Below are 15,561 nucleotides of genomic sequence, written 5' to 3'. Positions count from 1 at the left end.
AATATAGGACTGGTGCTTACATTCTATTGTAGGAAGATGGATAATTTTAGAAAAATGGTTCATCCTTATTAATATCTGAAAGAAGATATTATTTCCTTTACTGCTATATTTTAAAATGTACTACATTCATCTTCCATTATCATAAATGGTTAGTGATATTAGAAGAATGCATAATACAAGTTTAAAGCAGCTCTCTTCATCAGACAAAGTGATTTTCAATAACCTTAAGTGATTATATAATTCCAGGTACATGTGTATGATATCTAGAAAATAAAGTAAAGTTCATATACATAAAATGTGAGCAGATAGGTCTGGTGTTTTCAATGGGGTAGTCAAGGTATTTGCCTAACTTTAGATTGCACTCCCTCTCTCTACTATAACACTCTTTTCATTATGAAGATATGAAAATTATATGCTATCATGAGATTGGAAGAAATTAAATGATTTCAGGTGCCACATTTTCTACACAAAGTGCAAAATAAAACAGTGTTTATATATTCCTAGTCTGCTTTATGTGTTCTGCCTAGAAGGTGGGTTATTTAAATTGTCCATGCAGTCCTATCAGCAGAACTGGTATTCCTCACTCATATTTGGTAGCAGATAGTAGATAGATAACTTTTTTGTAAGAGTAAACATTATTTTTCTATAGGACAATCCCTACGTGACTTTTCTGAAAAATGAAAGGCATGCTCTGTCTCTTGATTTAAAAAATGCAGGGGCTTAATTAACACACTGACAAGGAATCAGAACCAAGCCAATAACCTAATCCCATAGCTAAAAACCTATTAGATTAGTTTATCTAAAGTCATTACTGTCTCCTGTCCTTCCTCCCTCTCTCTCCCCCTTTATTTTTCCTTTCTTTCCTCTTAAACATATTTTCTTCCTCACTGTCTCTTTTTAAAGGTCAGTAAATATATTGCCTGTCTGGCACGGCTCAGTGGTTAAGCATTGACCTATGAACCAGGAGGTCATGGTTTGATTCCCCCATCGGGGCACATGCCTGGGTTGCAGCTTAATCCTCAGTGTGGGGCATGCAGAAGGCAACCAGTCAATGATTCTCTCTCATCATTGATGTCTCTATCTCTCTCTCCCTCTTTGAAATTAATAAAAATATATTAAAAAATAAAATAAACGTCAGTAAATATATTGAGATCCACATATGACAATAGATCTAAGGAGGGTATTTACTCAAAGTATGCATTCTATCTTGAGACAAATAAATTGATTTTTGACAAAAATTAAAAAAGGAACCCCTTCCCCCCCCCAAAAAAAACAGGAAGGCTCAGTTATGTTCAATGGAAGAAGATCCATAATTAATAACACCTTTCTGTTCCTTTCAGAAGGAAAAGTGGTCATGTGGAAGGCTTCATGGGGGAATTTCCTACATGATTCCCATAAGAATAGTTTCTTAGGATTATAAACCATTGTTGCTGCTAATCTAACTGAAGAAGAGCCTGACAGGGGCTGGGGCTGAAGAGACTGGCAAGACTCAGTCATGAGGGTCATGAATGTCAAGTGGAAGAGGTTGAACTCTATAAAAGATGGGAAAGCAAGGGAAAGCTTAAAACTGGGAAGAAATAATATATGATTTTTATTTTAGGAAAGTTCCTTTTGGTAAGAGCACAAAGAATTCATTAGAAGGATAGTAGTTTATTTAAGAATAAAAAGGACTGGACACGTGACATGTGAAATCCTATATAGTAAAAGCTTAATCCTATATAATAAAAGCCTAATATGCTAAGTGTATATCCTATATAATAAAAGTCTAATATGCTAAGTGTCTGGTTTTCTGGTTGTCTGGTTGGCTGCTCAACCAATCAAAGCATAATATGCTAATAATATGCTAAGGCCGCTCAACTGCTCACTATGACGTGCACTGACCACCAAGGGGCAGATGCTCTGACTGGTAAGTTAGCTTGCTGTTGGGGTCCGGCAAATCGGGACTGAGTGAGACGGGCCAGACATGCCCTGGAGCCCTCCTGCAGTCCCTCCCCAGCTGGCCAACCTCCTGCATCCCTCTCCAGTCCCAATTGTGTACCAGTGGGGTCCCTTGGCCTGGCCTGTGGCTTCTTGCAATCCAGGACCCCTCAGGGGATGTTGGAGAGCCAGTTTTGGCCCAATCCTAGGCCAAGCCTGGGGACCCCACTGGTGCACGAATTTGTGCACCAGGCCTCTAGTATAAAAAAATGACCTAAACTAAGATGATAGTGGTGGGAAGAAAGAGAAAATGTAGAGTAGGGAATCATGACGTCTTCCTGCTTTCTGCAGCACCTTCCATAATATCTGGCAATAAATGTCTTTCAATAAATGCAATAGAATTTTAGGATTTGGATAATGATTCAGGGGAGAAAAAATGTAGTAAAGGGTTTTAAATGTGGCTGTCTTTAATCCAAGCTCTTTTTTCTGAACAAGATTTAGGTTTTAACATCTTGTTGATGAAGTTATATGGGCATTTACCGCTAAAACCATTCGCTTAAGTGCAAATAAGCAATGTCTTTTTTGCTCTTGCTTTAACCCAGGCATATAAATAATTCCTCCAGCAGGAATTACTAAGAACAAAAACCTAGCATGAGACTACACAGTCTGTCTCTTTTTGCTCCTCCCAACTCGTAGAGGTGACCTGGTAAAATTAAACCTCCTAGGTCTGATCTGAATCAGGTGCTCTGACAGAAAGTGTCTTCCAACTCTGCCAACTAGATCATAAATTTCAGTTTCCTCTGGAACCAGGCAAATAGACTGTGCCTTTGTCCTGAGCAGTGTGCTTCTTTACTTTTTCCTTTCCTCTTCTTTATTTTAAAATCCCATATTGATTGACTGGGAGGAAGTACAGCTTTAATTTTGTTATTGACTAAATAGACCTTCCTGCCTGTTTAGTTCCTGTTTAACTGCAAAGAAAAGATTCATTCAACACTATCTCTGCAATCACAGTAATGATTGCACACTGCTTTATGTTTTCATTATTTTTTTCTGCACATAAATAAGGTGTCAAGAGTTTGAATACTTCATGAGCAGCATTCTGTAAATTATAATAATATACTGTACTTCTTTGACCTTTTTAATATTGTGTGATTTGGTTGGCTGGCCTCTCTATTTATAGCTGTGCTGAGTAGAGGGGAAGGAATGAATATCCTGCTGTTAATGAAAATATATATTGAAAGAGTCAAATGATGATACTGCCTTGGTTCAGATGATTATATTTCATAAGATATACAGCATTAGGCATTATAATTCTGATAAATCATTCTGCTGACAAAAGGTATAATGAGATTAGAAAATTGCCAAAAATTAATTCATTTACTGGCAGAATTTGTACCTAGGCTAAGAAGAGTGTGGATTTTTAACAAAGTCTCATCAGAATCCCAAGTTTAAAGTCACATTTATTTTAATTCTCTATCCATACTTAAGATGGTATGTTTGGTACTTTAGTAAGTATGATTAAAAATAATGATGGAGAATTTCCTTTATACCTTACAAAATAATGATCAAATTATCTTTTATCTTAGTTGCCTGGGAAGTTATGACTTAGTTTTGCCTTTTGAAAGTAAGGAATGCATTTTTTTTTTTTAGGTTTTATACTAAATGGTTTCAATGACAGAGACAACGGAATAGAAAACATTTTGAGGGAATTATTCATACCATTGTCTTTTTGGCTCCATGCATATGCCAACTCATGCGATACTGCCTGCCTAAAGTATATTTAATGGCATTCTTAACTTTCATAAACTATTCATTAAACAAGTCAGCATTGTTGCTTTTTTTTTATGCCTTTACCTTACAGGAAAGGAAAGAAATACATAAGCCAACTTTATCCCAAGAGAGAGAACCTCTTCTATGTCGATTCGTGTAACTACTTTGCCCAAAGTAACTTCTGCCCTGAGAACATTGGAAGAGAAGATGAGCTCTCTTACAGTTCTTGTTAATTTGTCATAATATATTAGTGTACACATGAACAATTTAATTAATATAATGACTTGGTTCATTTGACAGGCAGCTGAACTCTGCTCTAAGAACCAGTGCATCATCTATAACCCATACTTTGAGAAACGTGGCTTTGCACACCTCACTCTGTTCTCATTCGTTTTTTCGTTTTTTCTTTTTTATGCATTGTAAACAAAGGCCTTTCGCTTCAGGGAGACCAACACCTCTTCTGAGAAGCAGCAGAGATCTGCTGTGCTGTACCAGTTCATTTTCAATTAGTGTCTTGGATCTATTCATTTGAAAAGCTTATGGGAAGCCATTATTATGTGGTAAAGGATTTTAGACAGGTTGGATGTGATTTATCACATAAAGTGGAATTAGACAGGTTTAGTTTGATTACATAGCACATCTGTTGAGGAGGTGGTAGAAAGATTTATGAAGTAAAATCAAGTCAAATAGAGAAAAATGAAGTAGATATGTGTAGCATGTAAAAGGATAAATAGAACCTATATGATTGGAGACACTTTTTTCCCTTTATTTTATTTTATTACTAGTTTTTTCCATTACCATGTATCCCCCATATACTCTCTTCCACCTCCACTCCCACCCCAGTTACTTAATCATATCTGTCATGATATCTATATGTATTCCTTATATATGCTCAGGAATTTTCTGAACCTTGTCTCATTTTATCCTCACAATGGTTCTCCAAGATAATCCTGCTCTCCCCTTTTACAGAAAATGAAACTGAGGTTCTAAAAAGTTAAATGACTTCCTCAAGGATAAACAAACAGCTAGGCTGAGACAGAGCCAGAGACAGATTACTGTTGTTTCCCCCCTTTTGTCTTTAAAGTGCATGCCCTGTCCATGTCTCCATAAACTTTAAAAAAAAAATTGTATTTAGTGGTTGATGAGAGAGAGAGAGAGAGAGAGAGAGAGAGAGAGAAGAAAAGAGATAGAGATAGAGATAGAGATAGAGAGAGAGAGAGAGAGAGATAAACATCGATTTGTTGTTTCACTTATTTATGCACTTACAAACTTGGCATGTCAGGACGATGCTCTAACCAACTGAGCAACCTGGCCAGGGCTCATTTCTCCATAATATTCTGCAATTTGCTAGTCCTCTTTTCTCAGACTGCTCACACATGGCAGTGTCCTGGGTCTCACCTAAGTGTTGAAGACATTTCAATCTGCCCAGGTACAGAGAAACCAGTTGGAATTCCTTCTTAAATCATAGGTTGTCCACAACCTAGTGAGGGACTCATAAGATAACAAATAATTCAAAATATATCTTTTGCCTCTATCTAGGTGCCTCTCCCATCAACCAGTCATCACGGGTAGATGCACACCTGACAAATAAAACCCTATTAATGTTTATATGTATTATTTATCCCTTGCCTTGAACCAGAAAGGAATTCAGTTGGCCTCTCCATTGAAATGTTATCAGATAAAGATTTATTTAATTATCTCTCTTCAGAATTCTAAAAGTTTCATTTGAATACAGAAAAATTTTGATCTTTACAAGTTACCTCATTAAAAAAGTATAACATCACAGACTTGAAAAAAACCTGTGATAAAGAAGAGATTGATAATTTTAGTCAGCAAAGTATTTCTGACAATACTTAGGAAGCCAATCACCATGACTATGACTGATCTTGCACAATTAACAATTACAGTGAATTTTCATTTATTATAAAGTGCAGGTCCCAGATCAGAAGGTCACTGGACTAATTCATGTTGCCTGATCCTTTTTTCTCTACTGCCAACATGGTACTCTACTGTTGGATATAAAAGGAACGTCACAGTCGCTCTAAGAATTTATTGAATATCCAAATGATATCCAAGAAACATGCTCATGCTCATGATATCTAAGAAACATGTCAAACCAGCTTTGGATGTCCAACTTAAAAGCACATTAAGGAAAACAAATATTGTAATTACCATATTTGCTTCAAGTATACAGTTTCTTAATTAAAAGAGAAATTGAATATGATTATGCTTTGTTTATTATATTTCACTAATGTCGTTTATTCCTGCACACACCTAAGAGGTTATTCAGATTTTTTAGTTGTTATGGAATTTCACAAAATTAAATATTGTTTAAGGCAAATAGGCTATTAACTAAAGATTATAAAGTTGATTTAGTGTTATATGAAGTAATTTCACTTCACTGAAACAATATTTGAGCTGTATATTAAGTTGAATCAAGCTACAGTAATTAACAGCCTAACATAGCATAGAAAATAATTTTTTATTATCTTTGCATTAATACATGGATAAATTATTTTTCAAATTATGATTTGGAAAATTTTAGCATCACATGTTGCCACTATTTTAACTCTCCATGGGGCAAAGTTACTGGAAAAGATGCATATTTTGTATCTTAATTGTAAATTTGTTTGAAGAGAAAAAAGTAACGAGACTGAGAAAATATTGGTTTCCTAACTGCCTAGGCCCAGGAGGCTGAGCAGACTGTTTGAACACTGTTATGTCCACTGTGTCATACTTGACGAAAGCATTCAAGAAAATCTAATAGATATGAATTCCAAGTACTTTCTGCTGCGTGTTTCTATTGGAAGATATTCATCAACAAGGACCCCAAATATTGAATTATTCAGTAGAATCTCAGGCAGCTCTTGCTTCAATGGTGAACACAGAGAACATTATATCTCCCTTTACCTACTTATGGGCTTCCTTGATGTGAGTTTTGCTTAGTTAAGAGCCCTACAAATTTGACTTCTGTTAGAGCTTAGTGAAGAGATTATACACAATAAGGGCTTTTTGTTCTGTTTTGTTTTAACTTTGTTGGCACCCTTAATGGTGCCACTAGCAGTGTTAGAGATAAGTATCTGCCTGCAGATTTTTAGTAACCGACTCCTGTCAGGATCTATAAATTCACTACAGAAAAAAAGACTCCTTGGGCTAAAATTTGACGTACAAAATCTGAGTCTGAAGGAAGAGAGGAAGAATAGAAGGGGGGAAAATGCATGCAGGAACTTACATTGAACTCTTTATATGCTGGGTGATTTCCCACCACACACTTCACCAAAACCACCCACAATAGCTTAATGGTCCTAACCTTTCATTGCAAATTAGGACACCCATAGAGAGGAACTCAATTTTCTGGCGGATGTATTTGATATGTGGAAATAATTATTATGAATAAGTAGAGTTTGAAAAGTGGAATTTGAACTCTTTTATCAATTTTATCATTTTATTACAGATTCTCCCACACCCCGGTCAATAGTTGGCAAATTTATAGATCAATTGCCAATATTTTTGTGTTAGTTTAATGCATGCTTAAGTATCTAGATTTTACTCTTTTCTTTAATAAATTTACATTCTATCTAGAGTAATAAACTACAAAATATAGAGAAAATGCCCCAAAACTGATAATATGCTATAAATCTTTCCTCTCCTCCCAGTTATGACTAACTCTTTCCTCTTGAGAACTCAAAATCCTACTCTATTTCTTCGTCCAATTTCTTCTCAAACTACCCTGTTCACCTCCATATTCACCTTCCAGGGATTCAAATGCTGAGAAGTTTTAGAAAAATAATCATGGTCATTTTAAGTCAGTAAGGTTATTAATAACAAGCCCTCAAAAGAGTGCCTAGTAGCCTCTACCACATTCTCCATAAATGGTACATACATATGTATGTTTGTATTATTAATCTCACTATCATTTTTATTATTATACACAAAACAAAACAAAATTCTTGAGTTAGCCAGGTCCACACCTAAAGTGAGTGAGTGTGTCATTAATCAATAATGAAGACAAAAGACCTGAGCATGTGCCCTGGGCAGAAGTATCCTAATCATTCAGGGTTTATATAGTCTTAATGATGGAGTGTCTTCCTGAAGCCTCACTCTCATACGTCCTATGCCTGTGCTGGCGAGGACAAGAAGAACATTAGGGGCTCCATTCTCAGAGGGTAGTCTAGAATTTGCTCCACTACTCAAATCTCCGTTTTGAACACTTACAAAGTTATGCACCACTTGCACAATCACTAAAACACAGCTTTCCTGTCTCTTTCACTGGCATGACCCTTCTCCTTATTCCTTAGCAGTTGGTATCCTCATTAGAACGGGACCTCTGCCATTGACCCATAATTGGAATTTTTCCTAGCTCTTGCTAACACCATTTCTCTCCCCCATTTTCCTTCTCTGATTGGAGTTTTTCCTGAAAATGCTAGAGAAATATCCAAACATATTGCTACCGGCTGACTTTCGGTATTATCATTAAGCTGGTAATTGCCATGATTCCTCTGTGAAATGGGACCTGCTGAACATCAGCTCCAGTTGAGTCAATCACAGTTTGCCATGCCTATTTAGACACTGAAAATGGAACAGTTTTCCACTTCACATGACACTCATTCCTGTAACTGAGTGGGTTATTTTAGCCCAGGTTCCAGCTTCCTTCCCTTCCTTAACAGCCTAGAAACAATCTCCTGGTGTCCCTTACTGATGGGCAAAGATAGGTCCTTGTTTTGTGGAATTGGGAGTTTATAAAATATATGTAGGGCCTTCTTTTAGAAAAAGGAGTATACAATTATGAATACAAAATTTAGTAGTTTAGGGTCTTGGGAGGGCCCCAAGCAAGTGAGGGAATCAACCTAAAGCTTAAGCTTCAATAGTCTCATGGTAAATATGCCTGCACCCCTGAGAATAAAGGAGCAATTAATGACACCTACATGCTTCTATCCTGGAATAGTATGGTGAACAAAAATATAATTTATTCAGCCAAAATAATTTTTAAAGGTTATACTTTGAAATACTTGTAGGCTTACAAAAAAGTTGCAAAAGTAATATAGAAGCTCCTATATATCTTCACCCAGCTTCCTCTAATGTTAATGTTTTACATAAAATGTTATAATTATCAAAACAAACATTAGTACAATAATATTAATGGAACTATCAGTGTCATTATTTATTTACACCAATTTTTCCACGAACGCCCCTCTTCTGTTTCAAGAGCCCATCCAGAATGACACATTTTATTGTGATGTCATCTTAGACTTCCTAACCTCCTTGAGGCCTGGTGCATGGATCTGTGCAGTGGTGGGGTCCCTCAGCCTGGCCTGCACCCTCTTGCAATCTGGGATCCCTTGGGGGATGTCAGATAGCCAGTTTGGGCCCGATCCCCACAGGCCCAATCCAGACAGGAGGGAGCCCGATCCTGTGCATTGAGCATATGTCCCTAGGTGGTCAGTGCACATCATAGCAACTGGTCCACCAGTTGTTCAGTCATTTGTCGTTTGGGCACTTAGGTTTTTATATATATAGATGATATTTGCAATCTTCTCTTGTCTTTCATGACCTTGGCACTTTTGAGGAGTACTAGGCAATTATGTTGAAGAATGCCTCTCAATTTGAGGGGTTCTTTTTGTAATATTTTCTAATGAATGGATTACAGATTTGCATTTTTAGCAAGAATAGCACATAAATGTTATACCTTTCTCAGTGCATTAATGCCAATTTGTGTTATTACTGGTGGTGTTAATATTGACCCTTTGATTAAGATAGTTTCTGCTGAGTTTCTCCATGGTAAAGTTTTTTTCTCCCTTAGGAATGAATAAATATCTGCAATTATTCTATTTCTCTTCAAACTTTGCAGACTAATTTTAGCATCCGTCCACAGATTATTTTTTTAGAATTACTCTGTAGTTCTCATGGTGATTTGCTGTTTTCCTCATTCTGTCTTTATTTAATTGGAATGCTCCTGTAAGAGAGCAATAATCACTGGAGACAAGATCTACCATTTATTTATTTGTTCAATGTCTTATTTAATAAGCTAAGAATATATGTTTTATTCTTAAGGTTACAATCTAGTATTATCATTAGTATTTTGTTGTTGTTGTTGCTCAAATTATTCTAGTTTTGGCCATTGAAGACTCTTTTAGTTTGGTTCCTCTGTCTAAAGCAATTTTGAAATAATTTATCTCTTGTTTTGTTTTCAAACACCTTGAAGAAGACCTTTCACAAATCTTAGCCACTATACAAGTATGCTTCCTAGAGTTCTCCTTTGTACTTGACTCTCCATTACAAATGTTATAGGATGGTCTCTCTTATGAGACTTGGAAAATGTGAATAATGAAGGATATCAGGCTGGCCAAGCATTCTCTTTAGCTTTCAGACAAAAGAGAAAGTATGATTAACATTTACCTAGCCTGTAGACACATACCAGATCTACAAATATGGCCATAACCAATTTTATCTCTCACAACTTGCCTTATTGCCTATTTTAGAAATGAAGAAACAATTTAAGACTTGTTCAACGTAGCACTGCTAGTAAGTGCTTTATAGGATGTTATGTCTCATAGAGTTCTACCAAGACTACTATAGCTATGTGGATTATAAAGAATGATTATGCGTGAAACATACATAAATGGAGGAAGGGGAGTAATAGATGGGCTACAGGATGAGGAACTTCATGGAAATACACTGGGTATAGTTATAAAGAGATTGCCCCAATGTTCCAAATTTCAATATAACAAAACTTATTATTTCAGTAAGAGGTTTTGTGAGGATATTTTGGGCATAAAAGCACAAAATGCAAAGATTTTAAAAATCAAGAAAACTAATTTTTAAAACTATCTTTAGAGGATAAATTCCATGTACATAAAATTCTAAGCAGAACTAAAAATATGACACATTTTGATTAAAATCAGTTTTTAATGTTTTTTTTTTTTTCAGGGAAGGAGAGAGTTCCACTTCTGTAGGTTGGGAATACCTAATGCTTTTTTTTGCAAAAATGATGAAAATTAAGCTCTTGATTTTTGAGATCCCTCACTCCAAATTTTACAAAATGATGGATCACCCAGCAATCCATTTCTCTCAAAAGATATAATTAAAATTGTCCTATCCTTCATTACTTCAGATAATCATGATTTATTTGAATATGTTGTGAACATACAGTGATTTACTCTTATTCATCATAACGGTTTGTAAGGCAAGCCTAAAAATATTTATATATATGTTTACATTTTCTAGTGTAACATATTCAAATGTTGCTTTCAATGTCAATTATATGCATATTGTTTATAAAAAGTGAATAGTATTGGCAATTATGTCTATAGGCTACCAACTTGGGAAGGTTGCACACTTTTTCATGAGGAGAGTATCAAAGTTCAGATAAAGTTATTACAAAAATGAAGAAGAAAATGATATTTTATGTAAAATTCACAGGAGAAATGTTTGAGGCACACCATACCCCATCATAAGGTATGCATAAATGATGTCCATCTGTGTGGGAACTCTGTCAGAGGTTCTAAAATGAAGGGATATATCTCTGTCTTCTTTGGCTCGCTAGAATTGCTGCTTCTACAGAGAAATATATCACTTTCCAAAGTCTAGAGCCAGATTTCAGGAGAGTGTGATTTAAGCTGGAATAAGTCCATGACGAATTTATGGAAGAAAAGCATTTTAAATACATCTTAAGGAATATGATAAAGACTGGGGCATTTTGCATTGATTGTATGGAAGTGTAGAGCAGGTAAACAACTTTCAGGCAGGAGAACAACTTAAACAAAAATTGGGAAAACATGGGACATATACAAGGAATAGAGGGTAGTATAATGACAAGTAAGTTTAAGAAAGTAGGCTCTAATTATATTGCCAAACTAGGCATTTGCATTTCATTCATAAGCAGAGAAAAGTCATTGAGATTTTTTTTGACATGGTCAGAAGTATACCATAAAATTTTCAATATGACACTAAGGTAGATTGGAGAGGGACAATATTATAAGCAGTAAGGACAGTTAGAAAGTTACTCTAGGTAAGAGGTAATAAATATTTTATATTTTAAGTTTTTATTAGTGAAAAAGTAGAATGGGCAAAAAAATGAGAAAAGTATCACAAGTTAAAATTTGCAAGAATGATTTGTTTGTGAATTAGAAAGTTATTTTCCTATAAAAAGCTGGAAAAGTTATTTTTGACAAGAATAACAAATCTATCAAAGGACCTAAAAGTTTTTCATGTACTTTTCAGATATCAATTAAAATATATATTTGATAATCACCTATATATATAAAAGCCTAAGTGACAGTTATGACTGAACCAGTAGCTATGACTCACACTGATCACTAGGGGGCAGATGATCAATGCAGGAGCTGCCCCAGGTGGTCAGTGCCCTCCCACAGCCAATCTTCCATGGCTGGCCAACCTCCCACGGTCTGTCCTCTGGGCCAGCTGGCCTTGATCAGGACTGGGCAAGACAGCCCTGATCGGCCCCGATCGCTGGCCCGGCCAAGGGACCCCACCAGTGCATGAATTCATGCACCGGGCCTCTAGTAATTTTTTTTTTAATATATTTTATTGATTTTTTACAGAGATGAAGGGAGAGAGATAGAGAGTTAGAAACATCGATGAGAGAGAAACATCGATCAGCTGCCTCCTGCACATCTCCTACTGGGAATGTGCCCACAACCCAGGTACATGCCCTTGACCGGAATAGAACCTGGGACCTTTCAGTCTGCAGGCCGACGCTCTATCCACTGAGCCAAATCGGTTTCAGCACTAGTCTCAATTGTTCATTAAGAAGGTGGGGCAGTCAATTAGCATATTCCCTCCTCATTGGCTGTGGGTGCTGCCATCTTTGAGGGCGGGACAGTCAATTAGCATATTCCCTCCTTATTGGCTCTGGGTGCCGCCATCTTTGTGACAGTGTGAGGGTCAATTAGCATATTCCCTCTTTATTAGATAAGATGAGAAACTATTAAACTTTTAGCCAAAAAAATTTTAGCAGCCCTAACCAGTTTGGCTCAGGGGATAGAGCGTCAGCCCTCGGACTGAAGGTTCCCAGGTTTGATTCCGGTCAAGGGCATGTACCTTGGTTGCGGGCACATCCCCAGTAGGGAGTGTGCAGGAGGCAGCTGATCGATGTTTCTCTCTCATTAATGTTTCTAACTCTCTATCCCTCTCCCTACCTCTCTGTAAAAAAATCAATAAAATATATATAAAAACAAACAAACAAACAAAAATTTTAGCAGATTAACCTTAACATATACAGGATGATTTGAGGTAGGAATACAAAAGATTAGGGTAAATATATGAGCTAAAAAATACCTATTTTAGAGTCTTCACTGAAAGAATAAAAAGAAGGAAATAATGCACGACATGTGATAGGAAATCAATAGGTCTTACTAATAATTAGAAGTGTTTGGCAAGTTTAAAGGTTTAAAACGATGCCAAACTTTGAGTTTTGGTGCCTGGAGAAATGATGATATAATAATAAAAATAGGCTTGTCAGGAGGAAGCACTGGTTTTTAAGAAAAGATGTTTAGTTTAGTTTTGGAATTATTAAACCTAGGGATGGTAGAAAGGATATTGAAAGTCAAGGACTAGAGTTCCTGACTGATGTTGGCCTAGAGATGATGGTTGTCACCATGGGAATAGCTGAGGCTCTAAAAGAAAATATGCAGAAAGAAAATAGCAGACTATTGAAGAGGAAACCTTGAAGGGTTGTCTATATTTATTGGGTGGAAGAAAAAACTGGAAGTAGCAATGGCAACAGAGAAGCAATGATCAGTCATGTAAAGAAAGAATCAATCTGCACGCTGAAGAAGAATGTCATCTAAAAATGTAATAGTGGCTAAAAATAAAATACCTTATATTTTGTGAGGATTTGACAATGTTCAGAATACTTTTCAACAAATTGTGCATTAGGATGGGAAGGGAAGAGATCTGATCAGAATGTAAAGACTGGATGTAAAACAGAATCTAGAAAAGTTAGTAACAGGCAGTTGATGATAAAAATATCTGGGAACAAGAAAGAACTTGGCTTCAGTTGGAGAGGACATAAGGGAATGGAAATATAATCAGGGTAGGACACTGTATTCAGTGACTGTTGTTAGTGTACGAGATTGAGGCTGGTCAAGGAAACAAGGCTGAATTCCATTTCTTAAAACTGAGAAATAAGGCCGACTAACAGCAAGTTTGACTTCATACTGATGCATGTGGGATGCTGAACTAGCGCCGTCCCCACCATGACATTTCCCCAGAGCCTGGAATGGTGTTTAGAGGGTAGGTAAGAATCACACGACTTACATAGGGAAAAGGATTCTGCTTAAGCTGGAGACCCAATGTAGGGATTCATTGTTTTATTTTATCTTGATAGCAGCTTGAGGTATATAGTTAGTGTCAGAGCCAGAAACAGAAATTGTAGTTCTCAACTCCTTCTACGGTGTTCATATGAGCCCTGTGAGGTCAAGGACAATAAGGACGCTGTTCATTAATGGTGGCAATTCCTGTTGGGGACCTCAGGGAGTGCAGATTCATAGGAATTGAGGTAGGAAACTGCACAGAAGTTCAGAGAAGTGAGGTGTGAGGGCTCCCCTCCCTCCCTGAGTTGAGTAAAGATGCTAATCCATTAATGAATCATGAATAAGGATTTCCAAAATGTTCTTGAAACCCACATAAAAATGTGGTTTTTGTTTCCTTTGTCACTTCAGCACTGTTATTTAAAGCCGGAAATCACACTGATAGAATCATTTCCACAGGGAACACTAACTTGAATATTTTCTCCCCTTCTAGAGGCTACATGGCCTTGGTTGGCCAATCCATGGCACTCTGTGAGGTAGAATAGCACCAGCCCCATTATTACTGTCCCATTACTAGTTTCAGTACATATTTTATTAATAAAGTGCCCATTAGGTAAACTGTGAAAAGCTAAACTATATTTCTCTGGACTTTGTACATGTTTAGTGAAAGTTCTTTTCCTTCTGGGAAGAGTGCTGTCCCCCAACCTCTGGCACCAGAGCTGTGCCCTCATCTTTTGTCTTCTGTTGCCTTGAGTTAGTTACAGAAAAAAAGTACAAAGAAAATGTGCTGCCTCTTTGGTGTCTCTCACCTAGTCTCACATAGGTGATGTAATAAAGTAGCACATGTTGGACTATTCTTTGAACAACAAGCCAGCTAATAAAAAGGTCCTCAAACCCTCAAAAATCCAGCTTGTCCTCGGTGAGCTTGGAGCCCATCTGTAGAGCCCAGGTTATGTTCTCTGCTCCTAGAGCACCAGCAGCCCTACCCTGATCCTTCTAGGAGAAGTGCAATCCCAAACCACTGTGCTAACTTAGTGCCTCTCTCCTAGTTTTCACTTGTGTCATGCAACTCTGAAAACCTGTCCGTGGCAAGAGGAGCTGGTGTAAAAGGTACAATCCCGTAAACACTTCTACTTAGTGATTCTGTAAGTACCCACCAACTGGGCGTAGGACAGGAAACATAGAATTGAGCTCATGTATGTTTTCCAATTTGACTGGAACCAAAAAATGACGAAAGCTTATGAAATACTGATCTTGTCATCCTTGTTCTTCTGGTTGTATGGAAGCTAGACTATTATTAGCATGACTTAAAATATAGTAAATTTTGGCCATGAAAATAAACTGCTTCTGAATTCCTCCATCACTGGGATATTGGTTGTGCCTGGAGATAAAGAGTCAGTTAAACACGTACAGCAACAAGATTTTAGAGTACCAAAGTCATGCTAAATTTATTTCTTTTAATTGTGTTCCCTATTCTCCTTTTATGAGTATTCCCATATAAAGCGGTGCATAATATTTAATGAATATAGGCCTATAAGATCTTCTGGATTTAATTCTACATATGCACATGAATTGAGTTCAATAAAATTATTTTATTGTGCAA

The sequence above is a fragment of the Myotis yumanensis genome, unplaced genomic scaffold (genome assembly GCF_028538775.1).
Source record: "Myotis yumanensis isolate MYYU_CA2020_CCGP unplaced genomic scaffold, mMyoYum1.0.hap1 SCAF_11, whole genome shotgun sequence".
NCBI lineage: Eukaryota > Metazoa > Chordata > Mammalia > Chiroptera > Vespertilionidae > Myotis > Myotis yumanensis.
Note: the sequence above shows the minus strand (reverse complement) of the source record.